The sequence below is a fragment of the Macaca nemestrina genome, chromosome 1 (assembly GCF_043159975.1).
Source record: "Macaca nemestrina isolate mMacNem1 chromosome 1, mMacNem.hap1, whole genome shotgun sequence".
In the NCBI taxonomy this organism is placed as follows: domain Eukaryota; kingdom Metazoa; phylum Chordata; class Mammalia; order Primates; family Cercopithecidae; genus Macaca; species Macaca nemestrina.
The window spans coordinates 66,986,583-67,000,777 of NC_092125.1; the positions used below are offsets into that span (position 1 = coordinate 66,986,583).

General features: G+C 39.9%; 1 long non-coding RNA gene across 3 annotated transcripts in view; it reads right to left on the minus strand.

Annotated features, from left to right (window-relative positions):
* Positions 1-4,223: 4,223 nt before the first annotated feature.
* The window catches only part of LOC105484895 (uncharacterized), a 356,622-nt gene continuing 346,650 nt past the window's right edge, over positions 4,224-14,195 (minus strand). Inside the window, exons 5-7 of one of the 3 annotated variants that reach the window (XR_011613567.1) lie at positions 7,147-7,233; positions 6,683-6,749; positions 4,224-6,242 (exon numbers count right to left, since the gene is read on the minus strand). This is a non-coding gene — a long non-coding RNA (uncharacterized lncRNA). Of the gene's footprint in view, positions 6,243-6,501; positions 6,750-7,146; positions 7,234-14,195 lie in introns of those variants that run through there. The other 2 variants (XR_011613566.1, XR_011613561.1) reach the window with 2 other exon arrangements.

Genomic DNA, 14,195 nt, shown 5'->3' on the forward strand with positions numbered 1-14,195 from the left:
TAAAACAAACATATAATAAAGAAAATAAAACCATATGTTTTTTTGAGAAGACCAATAACATTTGTTTCTAATAAGAATTGATTAAAATTTTTACAAGGTATGCATTATTAATAACAAGACAGAAAAAGGTGATATTACCACTGATCCAATAGATGATATTAGGAACAATTACTTGATATAAATATAGTGTAAATAAGATGAACAAATTTGTGGAAAAATAACAGGAAAGGCAACACAAAAAGACATTAAAAATCTGAAACACTCTATATAAGAAATTGAATCTGTAATTAAAACCTCCCTGTTTAAGAAATACCCAGGTCTAGATGTCTTAACAAGTGAATTCTTCCAAACATTAAAAAATACATTAATTAAACAAAAAATTATTGATTAAGGTAAACATAAAAGAATTCTTAGAGAAAATGCTTCTTCAGCTTAATTTAAAGAAATTGACTTACATGGATTGAAGATGGAACGTGGGATGTTATTCAAAGAAAAAGAAAACACGTATAAGTGCACATAGCTGGGAAATGGTAGGGGCTGGGAGAAATCACATACAGCAGTCCCCTTATGTAAAGTTTCATTTTCTGCAGTTCCAGTTTCTGGCAGTTGCACTGTCTGAAAATATTAACTGGAAAATTCCAGAAATAAACAATTTATAAAATTTAAATTGCACACTGTTCTGAATGGTGTGATGAAATCTCACACCTTCCTGCTCTGTCCCACAAATCATTCCTTGGTTCAGCATATTCATGCTGTATATACTACTTGCCCATTTAGTCACTAAGTAGCCCCCTAGGTTATGAGATCAAGAAACAAACAGCATACATACATACATAAGGTGCCATACTATTCTCTGTTTCAGGCATCCACTGGGGGTCTTGGAACGTATTTCCTGAGGATAAGGAGGGACAGCTGTATTTGGGACATAGTGAGAGATGAATCTTACTGAAGGGGAGAAACCAGATTGCAGAACTCCCTGAAATAAATTAGTTAGAAAGTTGGAAGGCTAATGGATAGAAGACTGAAAGCAGTAGAATGAAAACTATTGATCTGGACCAATAAGTAAGAACAAATCTCTGAGATTCATAGTATGAGAAGCAGCCAAATGAATGCACTATGTAAGATAAATATTATTGGAAGCTTTATGTGGGAAAGATTTGTGAGCAAGGTGGAGCAAGGAAAGGCACTCAGAGATGGTTGCAGGAATCAAGGTGTGAGGTGGAGAGATCCCGGCCTGCCGTGATATCTCCAGGAACTGCAAAGAAGGTTTGAATCTATGGATTTTTTCAGGGAGTGAGAGACAAAGGAGTAAGTAACCAAGATGACAGAAAGGCAAAAGGGAAGAAGGAGAGTGAGGTAGGAGCCCTGCCCCTGGGAATCAAGGTGGATTTCTATTAAATCTTGATGCAACAGACCAATTGTTCCAAGGTCACCTTGAATATTTTTATTTGATCCGCACAGGGCTGGTGGAGTGTCTCTCCCTCTGGACAATCCTCCCTGCTTCTCCTTTTTCTCATCCCATGGCTGCAATCCGAGCTAAAACAAAAAAGACATCTGTAGGGCATTCTGCTAAGTCTGCAGTGACCTTGTTTTGACTGATTCGCCTGACTAGGTTTGGGACAGATTTTCCAAAATGAAGCACAGTTTTGTGTATAATAAATGCATGCACAGATATCTTTATTACTCTGTGGATTGTTTTTTTCTAATCCAATAAATATTACGCAAAGGTCAGGGTCAGAGTGAGATGGATTCTCCTCAGCAGCAGACTGTAAACACTCACACGATGAAACTAGAAAAGGCAAAAGGAGCGCTAATGGTGTTCATCCTTAATATCTGCATTTTTTCCGCTAATGCTCACATTTTATAAAACTGAAGTTCAAGACAACTTTTTCAATTTATGAGCAATAAGGAGCAAATGGAGAAGATCATTCATGAAAATGAGAAAGTTTTCCAATTATCAGTGACATTCATCTTTAAACCCCCAAAAGCATGGTTTTCCAGAAATGTTGCAGTCAATGTGAAAATGTAACTATTGATTTTACTTTTATGGCAACATTGTAGGACAGAACTTTAGAAACTGAGCATCAAAAAAGGTTTTAGAGATTAGTTTTTTCAAGCCATTCATTTTTACAAATGATTCCTAGATGACTTCAGTGACTTGCCCAAGGTCATGCAGGTTGGGATATTTATAAAAGTAATAGTACAGGTATTTCTGATGGCCTCTGAGAGAGAGAGCAAGAGATTTCTAATTCAGTCTCTGGAGATGTTTCTCATTTGTTACTATCAGCCCACAAACATGTGACTCTGCTTTCTAGAATTGCTTTTTAGACCAAAAGAAGACCAAGAAGTTGTTTAAATTATAGTGATTATGTCTGAAAGACTCTCTTTCTCCTCTCCTGCCATTTGAGAAAAAGAGAAAATCTAAATCAGGATAAAGACCAGAAAGAAGTGCAACTGTCATCTTTTTTTTTTTTTTTTTTCTGTCTCTCTTTTGAAATTTTTTTAAACCGAGTAACACCTCTGGATCTCAGATCCTTCCCCTGTAAAAATGAAACTGCAGGACTAAGTTGGGGCTAAGGGCTCATCCTCTATCCCAAACTTTGTAATGCCTTTTCTCATTGGTTTCACCAGGAGGATAGAAATGCGCTTTGCATAAAGCAGCCAATTTTCTGTCAACTTAGATGGCTTTTGTTTGCAGAAATGTTGGAGCAGGGCAGTGGTCGAGGCCCGTGATTTTACAGGCAGGGCTTTCTTTTCCACTGTATGTGGATCATGTGTTTTAGCCTACAGTTTTGCAATGCCTGGGTTGTCCTATAAGATTGCCTCAAGTCTCCTCCTCCCCACAGCTAACCAACAGGGTCTCAGGGGCAAACACCCCCACCCCAGGCTGTGAGATAAATCCAGCCTTAGCCTCCAATCTCTTAGTCTGAGTTTGGCTGACCTTTTTCCCACATTATAAATGGGGAGTTGCTTTGTTTCCCAAACCTGAACCCATCTATGTTCAGGTCTCTAAACTGACTCTCCACCCTGTTTCCCTGTGTCAGTATCCTGGTCTAGTAACCAGCAGAATATACATCACACTTAGAACATGCCCTGCTTGTTCTTACCATTCTCTTACTGATCATGCGCCTCCATCACCTCCCTCCACACCATCTCCATGGAATGGAGTCATTCCCCTGCATATCAGTGACTTGGGGCCCAGCTATTGTTAAGATGTTTTCCAGATGTCCCTCTGGTTTCTCTGGATCACCCAGCACTTCCTAGAATCTTCTCTGCCATGCTGTGTTTTCAAGTCACATACTGTATTTCAACTTCCATCATTCTGGAAGCCTTCATTCTGGCTGCTGGCCTAAACAACTTACTACATGGGCTGCCCATAATACATTCTCCAGGTACCGTGTTCCTCCTGCCTCATGGTTTCTCCAAAACCAGAGAAGAGTGAAGGATCTCCTTCTTCTGTGTGTTTTCCTTTTTGTTCATACATATTGGGAATTATTTGTGGATAAGACCAGATGTGTTAACTTTTTAATATCTGGTGTTTAACCTAGTGTCTGCCATTTAGTGCATGCTCAATAAATATAAGTCAAATGAATGAAGTAATGTCCTAGCATTCATTATCTTGCCCAACCCACTGCAGTTAACCCTTCTATGCCATTTTCTGTCTTAAGAGCTGCATCTCCTTTCTGCTATCACTTCTCTTTTATATCACTCACTCAACAATAACCCAGGCATCTCTAGCAACCAAAGACACTCCAATCAAAGACTAAATTTTTATCTTATTTTCCAAAACTTACTTATTTCTTCAGAAATGGTCAACTAGCCTTGTGGAAACCAATTGAAGTTCATTATCTTTCTAAAGAAAAGCAAAATAAATGCGTATGCAAGGCAGAATTAAAACTGAATAAACATATACATCTAAATGAATCATCCTTTTTCGCATTAGACCTGGATAAATGACATTTATGTGGTGTGGGTGTAGTGCAGTTATCTGTCACTGGAGACGTCTAAGGATGGCAATCAGTGTGAGTACAAGTTCTCAACAGCACATAGCACAGGAACAGCTGCAGAAATAATAAATACTAAAAACATTGCCTTCTTTACCCCCAAACCCATATTTATCAGAAGTGAAGTAGGTTGAAGGAGAAAAAATAATAATTGCCAATCAGGAGGCACTTTACATACATAATTTTATAATGTAAGTCAGAGCATGTTCCTCCTGACTGCCAATGGCTTTTCTCATCATGCAGAGTAAAGGCATAGACCTGAAGGTGGCCTCAAAGGCCATGCAGAGTCTGCAACGGCTTGCCTCCCTCACCTCATCTTCCATTACTTGCTCCTCCTGCTTGCGCCTCTCCAAACACACTGGTCTCTGCTGATTCTCGAATGTTCTGGTACACGCCTGGCTCAGGGCCTTCCTACTTGCTGTTCCGTCAGCCAAACATTTATTGTATTAGTTTGTTAGAGTTGCCACAACAAAGTACCAAAAGCAGATGCGTAAGATCACAGAAATTTATTGCTTCATGATTCTGGGGGCCAGAAGTCTGAAGTCAAGACATCAGCAGGGGCATCCTTCCTCTGAAGCCTCTAGGAGAAGATCCTTCCTCGCCTCTCCTGGATCCTGGTATTTGCCAGCAATCCTTGGTGTTCCCTGGCTTGTAGTCACATCACTCCAGGCACACTGCAGGCATTCTTTGTGTCTTCACATCATCTACCCTGTGTACCTGTTTCTGTGTCTAAATTTCTACTTTTTATAAGGTCACCAGCATATTCCATTAGGGCCCACCCTAATGACCATATTAAACTCGATGACCTCTGTAAAGACCCTGTTTCCCAACAAGGTTACACTCGGAATTACTGGTCTTCGGAACTTTCACCTATCTCTTCGAGGAGACACAGTTCAACCCAAACCACTCTTCTCCCAAATATCCCTACAACCTACTCTCTCATCTCTTTATTGATCACCTTCTCAGTGAAGCCTTCTCCAACACCACATCACAATTCCACCTCTCCCTGCACTGTTGTCATTCCCTGACCCACCCTCACATGGTTTATGTTTCTTCCCTGGTTCTTAAAACCATCTTACCTACTATTTATTCTCCTTAATAATCTTGTTTTTGTTTATCTCCCCTGATAAATTATCAACTCCCCAAAGGCAGTGTTTCTGTCTGCTCGGTTCACTGCCATTTCTCCAGTGCCCAGAACAGTGCCTGATCCAGTGTAGGCAATCAACAGATGTGCAATAAATACATAAACTTTCATCCTCAAGTCAGCCTTGAAGTTATCGAAATGGTTGTCATCCACATTTTATAAATAAGACAAGTGATGCTGGAAAAGATTAGGTATCTTGCTCAAGATAATATAGCTAATGAGTTTTGGAGCTGGGATTTGAACCAGGTCAAATTGACTCTAAAGTTTGTGGTGTATCCATTATGCTGTGCTGCCCAAGGCAGAAGGAGGGACTTCCTGCAGATGTGTGAGGAATTAAGCAGCTGCTTAAATTATTGCTTTTTTTCCTCTGGATAAAACAGCACTTGAAAAACATCATCAAAATGTAAATCTTCAAGTCTAGGTAAGTGGTCTGGCTCAGCTAGCAATGTCGCTCAGACAACTGCGACATTAGAACACACTGTGTGTGTCTCTAAATTTTTTTGTTTTAAATCCAATTAGACAAACTATTCTTTGGCTCAGGTGATGGTTTTATTTCTCTGGGCAGATTAGAAAACCAAGAACCATATGCAGTCTGAGTTCCCAGACAGCTGGGAGTTAGGTGTGTATTGCTGCTTTTAAATTGTAGGCACAAGGGCTTCCAAACCAGAGTGAAACTTGAATGTCAAATGAACAGATGCTGTGGTTATAACCCCCAAACCCTCAGTTAACCAGCAAACACATGTACTACATTTCCACAGGCAAAGAAAGTTAAACAATGATCTCACTAAATCAAGCCCCAAACCTGCCAGTGAGGCAAAAGAAGTTGTTTCTATTTGAATTATCCAGCTTGCATGTCAGCATGGATCACATCCACTGGATAATTGCTGATCTTTTCTCTTTGCTCTGCTTGCATGGCCACAGTCTACAAGTCATTGTTCAGTGGAAATCACCCATTGCTGACATGTTTCTGTCATGGCAATGATCCTGAAATAAGCCAGGGACATTAACCAGAGCTGATAGTCATGTGTGGCTGTGTCTGCCGTCATCAAAGGTGGGTCTAATCAATGGTGCAGAGGCAGAAAGAGATGGTCAGGCTAGAAACAAAACAGGTTTGCAATATATAGTTCCATATCTGGATAATATTAATAAAAAGAAAATTGTAAAACAACAAAAAAATGTACAAGAAAAACCAGAAAACAAGGAAAGTGACCCAAGTCCTAGAATTCAATATTATTATCCAACAAAGTTAGAAAAAAAAAATGGGATAAAAATGTCCAGTCTTTGGCTATAGAGGTTGGAAGAACTCTGGATCTGAGTGCTCTGGATCTGAGTGCTATAGATTGGCTATGTTGATCAGATTTTTTGGATATTCTTTATGCAGGTCTGGTTAACTTGTCTCACAGTAAATTGCACATGGTAAACATCACAACATGGGAAAGCGTTGACTCTCCTGTATTCTAAACTAAAATTCATAGAAAGGAAGTTCCTTGGGCTGTGCTGTACAGACCTTCTAGCCTAGAGAAGTCCCGCGTACCTGGGAATGACTACAGATCTTGTTTTGCACAGCAGATGGAATCCAGGGAAGGGAAGGCAGGCTGCTGCTGGAGAGACATGGAACATTGTGTTAAGCCCGTGCTGACCTGTCATTGATTCAACTAACAATGGGCCATTGCTTTTCTCCCCGAGGTACTCCTTTTTAACTCCCCCACCCCCCACCCCCAGGGAATCAGGCCTTGATAATAGTCATATTTCCCAATTCCGTGTGAAATTGGTCAGAGGCCGAAAATGACTCTTAGTATGGTGGGTGTTAAATTTTGGTTTATAGCTCTCACTTTGCACCTCTCTAGCTTGGGTAGGCCTTAGAGATTACTGTACATTTTAGTACAGTTTCATCATTCCCATATATTGCAGTTCCAGGAAATATTGCTTTCTTAAGCCTACAAACTTTTATTACTCTATCCAAAGATGAGGATAAAGTTTCAAAATTTATTGCCCAACCTGCTTCTGTGAAATACATCCACATCCGCAATCACGCAGCTGAATGCGCCAAATTGCATGGACATGCACGAATCAGTCAATCACCACCTGTGAATATACAAGCAATTGATGTGTTGTGAAGATGCAGATGGTTATGCGTGGATGCATATTACAACCTCCTTTTAACAGAGAAAACACTTTCAAGACAACGAGTGCTGTGTTACAAACAAAACATTTGGACTAGCGTTTCTACTTACAAAGAAGTTTCCTACCATTGCCCTTAACGGATAGAAATGTTTTAAAACTCTTTCAGGCTACTCTTAAGATGTGGAAAGCACTGTTAAGACAAAACCAAATAAAATGTTACAGTTCCATAACTTATAGCAATTGCTTCTGTTTCTTTGTCATACTGAATGGTTTAGAAAAAAAACATGTTATTCATGAAAATGTTTTGTTTGGAAAACACCTGTTTCGATTTAAAACAGCCATATCTTGTCAACAAAGAGAACTTCCAGTGACTCACTTTGTGGTTGCAAATACTATCCTCAAATGTGGAAAATTTTTAAAGAAAAATGTGAGTTCTACAGGGAATATTAAATAGAGGACTTATTAGATGAAAAACACCATGAAATACTAGCTACTACAAAATCTAATGTTTCAGAAAACAGGAGATAAGGAATCACAAAGCGTTTTAAATATTGTTTTAAGTAAATACCTATTGGGCAAGGGCAACAGTTCTGTATCACTCCCCTATTTAGAAAAAACTCAATCCTTTACAAAGTACAGGCAGTGAGCCAAGGGGTTGGGACTTACTCCACAGAGCAGGTGACCATGGTGGTGGCTCTTGTGGATTTTTTGCTTTTTTTAACCCCGTGAGAAGTAAGGAATCTGGCTACATCTAAATAGAGGTCTGGCCTGTGCCCTTGGTTTATGGGGAGATAACCTTGAAACCCTTAGAATTTCCCAAGCTTTAAAAAGATATATAAAATGTAAGTATTTGTTTTTCATGGTGGGCCACTGAGACCACACCTAAGAGTTGGTTTAATAAGATGACTCAGGATGAGGCTGGCCACACTTGACAGTCTTTGAGAGAGCGGGTAGGAGGTTGGCAATGCCAGAAAGGCCAACTGTATGATTCGAGGGTGGAAGCTTTTTGTAAGGCAGTATCAGTAGACCCGGAGACTGAGTTCAACCCATGTCATGAGACCTCAATAAACACTATGGATTCAAAGCTTGTGTGAGCTTCACGGGTGAGCAATACTCTGTGTGTATTGTCACACATCAATGCCAAGCGGGCCAGTGCATCCTGAAGATGATGGAGGATCGGTGTTGAGAACTACGTTAGACTCCACCCTATGTGTCTCTTTCTTTGTCTGGTCCTCATTTGTATTCTTTCCCTGTAATATACATGACTGTGAGTATAATAGCTTTTAGTGACTCTTTCTAGTGGATTATTTAGCTTGAGGGTAGTTTGGGACAACTCCTGAACTTGCAGGTGTCAGAAATCTTGGGCAGACTTGTCAGTCTGGAGGACTGGGCCATTCACCTCAAAGTATGGCTCGTTCCCAGGTACCCCTACCTATGTTGATGTCTAGAACCGAGCCAGACTAACAAAACCTATTCATGAAATGTTAATTTAAGGACTGAGGAGGAAGGTCATATCTCAGACTCATAGTGGAGATGACCCCTGCAAGTGAGGTCCCCATGCCCATATGAACCTTGTAGGAGTAGAGCTAGAAAGAAAAAATATAGTAAGCCTTTCATATCCATGGAAATCAGTTCTAGAACTTCCAGTGGACACCCAAATTTGCAGATGCTCAAGTCCCTTATATAAAATGATCTAGTAGGCCAGGCATGGTGGCTCATGCTTGTAATCTCAGCACTTTGGGAGGCCAACGTGGGTGAATCACCAGAGCCCAGGAGTTTGAGACCAGCTTGGGCTACACAGTGAAACCTCATCTCTACAAAAAGATACAGAAATTAGCCAGGCGTGGTGGTGTGTGCCTGTGGTCCCAACTACTTGGGAGGCTGAGGTGGGAAAATCGCCTGAGCCTCAGAAGTCAAGGCTGCAGTAAGCAAAGATTGCACCGCTGCACACCAGCCTGGGTAACAGAGCAAGATCCTGTCTCAAGTAAGTAGGTAATAAAATAAAACAAAAGTAAAATAAGGTGGTATAGTACATACTCTTTACTGTTTGTTTCCTACCCAAGGCCCAGGGAGCATGGAAGGACTAGCCAAACCTTGGTTACATGGGAAAAGGACGAGGAAGGAGACTAGCATAGGAAGACAAAGGAAAAGTCAGAAAGGAAATATAAAGAAGAGACAGAAAGATGTTGCAAGTCACTGCATTGAGTGATTCTTGTATTGCCAAATCCACCATGCAGCTAGAGAGATTTCAGCTAGAGAGATTTTAGCTGAGACATTTCAGCTAGAGAGATTTCATATTTGGACATCCACTCATTACATTATAGAAGTTTTATTTTTAATAATATTTTTACTGAAACATTTCAGAGAATCATGTTGATGGAAATACTATTATATTTCTAAGTGTTGAAGGAAGGAGCAGAAATTACACATTTTTTGGCAGATATGGAAATTGAAGTCTAGGAAAATTAAATCGCCTGTGGTCATATTCTCCTTTGCAGACAAATATTTTAGAGAATAAAGTCTCAGAAGAAATTCCTCATCACTGACAGTAACAACAACAACAACAACAATTCCAAGAAGAAACTAGCAAATGGGAAATGAAATGATGTGGAGAAACCAATGAGTAACAGCAGTGTTTTTTTAAATTAAAAACTGAAATATATACCTGCTAAAAAAGGGGAAATTAAACAAACACTGTATGATGGAGGGTAACAAAAGAAAATATTTCCCCAAGAAAAAATTTCAGGATTGTATCAAAGGGTTCCTTTGAAATTGATAAAAATGCTTTTCTTCATTTCTTCTCTCTTTCTCAGAAACTTTATCCTTTCATTAGAAGTCAGCCATGTGCAGGAATTATTGATAGCTGCAATATTTCATCTTGTCTTTTTAAATAAGTCACTGCAATGCATGCGCAGCCTGTGAACTGTGCTGAGGTTTCTAAGAAATGTTCTCCATTGCTTGGTGCAGCTGTTCCATGGGTTGACCCCAGTTGCATTAGTGATATTACGAGAGGTTGAGTTGTTAAAGGATTAGCTTGAGTTGTTAAAGGATTAGCTTGGTTTGCTGGTCACCGATGATGAAGACAAAAGCTGAGGAAATATTTTTAGACAAAATTTTAGCCCATGTACTTTGTTATTTGTTTAGATGGCAACCCATGAGTAAGATAGTATTGTAGTGACTACTGGACAAATGAAGACTTGAAAGATTTACTGAAAGTCATACTCATATCAAATGGCAGAGTTGAAACTTAAACATGCTGCCCATATCCACTGTTTGCTAGAACTCTCAAGTCCCTGTATCTGCAATTGAGGAAAGAATAGTATTACACAGTCTTGCACTGCCCACTGCCAGCCCTGAGCAAAGTAGATACTACTGCCTTTCATTTTATTGTAGGATAAAAGTCTCTTGGTCTATGCCAAGGACATCAGTGTGAAAACTAGATGCATAGGAAAAGTAGGTCATAGAAAGTTAAGCATGTCAAGTGTCCCTGCCCTCCTTGTCATCCTCTGAACCAACCCTCTCCGTTCCTCTACTGAAGCCCCTCTCTGCTCTTCTTTTTTCTGTATCTGGATGGCTCTCCTCCTGCCTGGCTTCATTTCCAAATCTTTCCCCTAATGCCCAACTGAAATCCCACCTTTTCCATGAAATTCTTCCTGAATCATTCAATCTTTATCTTTTCCACTTTTCTCTGAACCCCTGTCACATCAAATGTAGCCATTGTGCAGTGGAAATTGCATGAGGCTGGGAATCAGAAGTCTCTGGTTCTAGTCCTTCTGTAACCAACAAGCTCAGCTCCTTAAACAAGTCATGTAACTTCTTGAGGTCTGTTTCTCCTGCTGTAAAATGGGGTGGGGAACATCAGAATAAATGTTCTTTAAGGGCCATAATCAAAATGAATAATATGCAACTTTTTCGCATAGTTAGGTACACATGGTTAGATACAGGATTAGAACATTTATGAGGACTACTTCATTTGTAAGTTTTGTTTCTACAGTAAAATTTATAAGCCATATTATAAATTTCCTTTATAACCCCACAAGGCCTAGTTCATTGATAAATTTGGTTATACTGGCAGGGTGCAGTGGCTCACACCTGTAATCCTAGCATTTTGGGAGGCTGAGGCAGGTGGATCACCTGAGGTCGGGAGTTTGAGACCAGCCTAACCAACATGGAGAAACCCTGTCTGTACTAAAAATACAAAACTAGCCAGGCATGGTAGCACACGCCTGTAATCCCAGCTACTCCGGAGGCTGAGGAAGGAGAATCGCTTGAATCCAGGAGGTGGAGGTTACGGTGAGCTGAGATTGCACAATTGCACTCCAGCCTGGGCAACGAGAGAGAAACTCAGCCTCAAAAAAAAAAAAAGAAAGAAAGAAAAGAAATTGGTTATTCTTTGATTGATTGAAAAATCACTTTGCGGGCCAGGAGCAGTGGCTCACGCCTGTAATCCCAGCACTTTGGGAGGTTGGGGCAGACGGACCACGAGGTCAAGAGATCAAAACCATCCTGGCCAACGTGATGAAACCCCCGTCTCTACTAAAAATACAAAAATTAGCTGGGCATGGTGGCACATGTCTGTAGTCCCAGCTACTCAGTAGGCTGAGGCAGGAGAATCACTTGAACCCGGGAGGCGGAGGTTGCAGTGAGCCGAGATTGTGCCAATGCACTCCAGCCTGGGACAGAGCGAGACTCCATCTCAAAGAAAAAAAAAAAAGAAAGAAAAATCACTTTGTTGACATATACATTCAGTCTTTTGAGGGGGTCTCTGGATGTAATTCAAGATGATCATGAACTTGTAAATGTATTTCCTCCTAGGTACAGGCAGTATATGTATTTATAATGATAATAGCTTATACTGACTGAGCACATGCTCACTACCAGTTTCTGGTCAAAGTGCATTTCAGTATTTATTCATTTATTTTCTACAACACTAATCTGAGATATGAGCACTGTTATCTCTCTTTTTATTAATGAGGGAACAGTAACATATAGGATTTGAGTATGTTGCTCAATATTGCAAAACCAATAAGTGTCAGACTCAGAATTTGAACAGACATTTGACTCCAAAACCAGTACTTTCCCTCATTGGTCTACATTTACATTGTGTTGGGCACAAAGGAGCACCGTGCCCACAAGAAGAAGGACATGTGATGTTAGCAAATAGGTTGTTTTTCTAATCTATGGAGGCAGAAAGAGAAGTGAGGTTGAAATAAGTGATTTCCAGGCTACTCTTGAATTTTAGGAATATCTCAGTCTAAGTTGGCAAAGGCAGCATCTCTGTTATTGGATAAATTTGTTTTAACTTCATGCAGACTTTTGTTATCAATTAATCCAGGTGAAAAAAGTAGAAGAAAAAATGGCAGTAGTATGGCCATACTTTTCTATAAAATACATTTACATATATCTGCGTGTGTGTGTGTGTGCATTTAGATATATAAAATGGAAAGAAATACAAAATATAAACAGTGGCTACATCTGGGTGGGGTGGGATTATGATGTGGAACATTTTCTCTCGTTATAATTTTCTCTAATTTTCAAATTTTCTAAATGTTATTGCATTTTCAAATAAGCCTCATTTTGAATCATATAAAAACTACAGTCCCATTAAGCCTGAGTTTAGTTTTAGCAACTCACATATGGCAGGTTGTTACTTTGGCTCCTTAAAAGTCATTTCCAATCTCTTCCTGAGTTGAATGTGCTCAGAAAAGTAAATCATCTCCCATGCCTAAATCATGTCTTAATCCTCTTAGAATTGGGGACGTCAGGGCTCTGGAAAGGGTCTTGTAATTTCTAGAGTTTGAAGAAGCAGACAAGGCAGGGAGTGGGACCATAGCCTGGTTGCATGTACATTTAAAATGCAAGACACATATGTCACCCAGGGCTTCCCTCCCCTGCCTCATGACAGTTTTGCATAAAGGGATATTGAGAATTTAGAAGAAACACTGTTGGCATTTGAAGACCAATTAGTCTCATGGATCTCCACCCCAAGTTGTACAACACAAAGGTCCTCTCACTCAGCAATCTCTTCTCCCTGGGAAGAGAACCTGGGGTCACAGCTTGAATTCAGGGTTCTCCTCTCAGCAAAGGTATCCTTTGCTAATAAGCTCCAATGCCTGAAACTGCAGCTCTCCAGTTAATAATGGTTACTTTAAAATGTCTGTCTGATTCTTTAAGGCTAGCACAACTGAAAGAGCCATTCATTATAATAAATACACTATTCCTACACAACTGCTATAGTTTTAATGTCCCCTCCAAAAATCATGTTGAAATTTAATTGCCATTGTAACATGTTACAAGGTGGGAACTTTAAGAGGTGATTAGGCCATGAGGGAATTGGTACCATTATAAAGGAGTGAGTTTGTCCCCTTCTTCCTCTCTTGCTCTTCTGCCTTCCATTACGGTCTGACACAGCAAGAAGGCCCTTGCCAAATGCCAACCTCTTGATCTTGAACTTCCCAGCCTCCACAACTGTGAGGAAAGAGACGTTTGGTGTTTTTTTTTTTTTTTTTTTTTTTCATAAATTACCCAGTCTCGGGTATTCTGCCATAGTGTCACAAAACAGACTATCACATTTGTGATTAGAGGATAGGTCAACAGATTTCAGTTATGCTTCACTCATTCATTATTTCATTTCCATATTTAGTAAGCGTTATTATTAATTGTTTACTATGTGTCCTACCCTGAGACAGGCATTGAACACATGACCAAAAAAAATGTATTCAGACTGATTCATGAGTTGAGAGTCTAATGAAGGCTACCGTTAAGTACACAGGCAATTATAGGGCAACAGACAATTAGAGTGCTGGATTTGTGAACCAATTTCTCAGATAGATACCAAAATATTTCAAGGTGTACAAGACTTTGCATGAAAGTACTTGCATAGAAGTACAAATTAGTTTGCTTAAATGAGGGCTGACTACTGT